Raw genomic sequence first — 819 nt, forward strand, 5'->3', positions numbered from 1 at the left:
ACACTTTTTACATTCTCATTTGAATTTCTTTCCTCCTAACTTTGAAGCGATAAGGGACGAGCACGGGGAAAGATTTCATCAAGAAATATCTGAAATGGAAAGGCTATATAAAGGAAGAACAGCATCCAGCATTTTACTAAAGATGTTATTATTTGTCCAAAAGAATAATATCTATTATAGTGACAATTAATATTTGAGGAGAAAAATTCTTTCCGGCGCCGGGGATCGAACCCGGGTTTTTGGTTCTATCTACCAAGCGCTCTGACCACTGAGCTACGCCGAATTCAATCCACAGTCCCGGATCGAACTCTCCTCCTCAATATCTGAAAGAAAGATTTTTTTAGAATCACTAATTTCAACGAAAAAGTTAATACCTTTGGGAGTTGATTACCGAACTCATTGCGGTAATCAATATAACTTACTGCCATGGTGAAGTAAGTTTGGTTAAGTGAGCATTATTTTTAAATATATATTTCTACTTGCAGATGGCCAGGTACATTTAGTGAGAAGCGAAGAAGCTTTACAGGAAGTCTACTATAAATTAGGAAAATTAGCCAGCGAATGTGATTTAGAATTTTAATCTGAAAAAAAAACGATATTTTGCGAAAAAAAATCTTTCACGATCAAAAATAATTTTTCAATATGAAACAATTGAACAAGCTATTAATTTCAAACATTTACATTCCATAGTTGCTTCGTACAAAATTTGTTTCGATTTTTAACTACAAAATTACATATTCTTACGCATTTATCACAACAATTGTTATAAATCACGCCACTCTTGTAAATTCTTTAAGACTGTACATTAGGATTCGTAAT

At 33.0% G+C, this 819-nt stretch overlaps 1 non-coding gene across 1 annotated transcript; it reads right to left on the minus strand.

Annotated features, from left to right (window-relative positions):
- Positions 1-210: 210 nt before the first annotated feature.
- On the minus strand, positions 211-283 carry TRNAI-GAU (transfer RNA isoleucine (anticodon GAU)). Its single transcript has one exon. It is a non-coding gene; the product is annotated as a tRNA-Ile (tRNA).
- Positions 284-819: the final 536 nt, after the last annotated feature.

Source organism: Periplaneta americana, chromosome 4, assembly GCF_040183065.1.
Source record: "Periplaneta americana isolate PAMFEO1 chromosome 4, P.americana_PAMFEO1_priV1, whole genome shotgun sequence".
In the NCBI taxonomy this organism is placed as follows: domain Eukaryota; kingdom Metazoa; phylum Arthropoda; class Insecta; order Blattodea; family Blattidae; genus Periplaneta; species Periplaneta americana.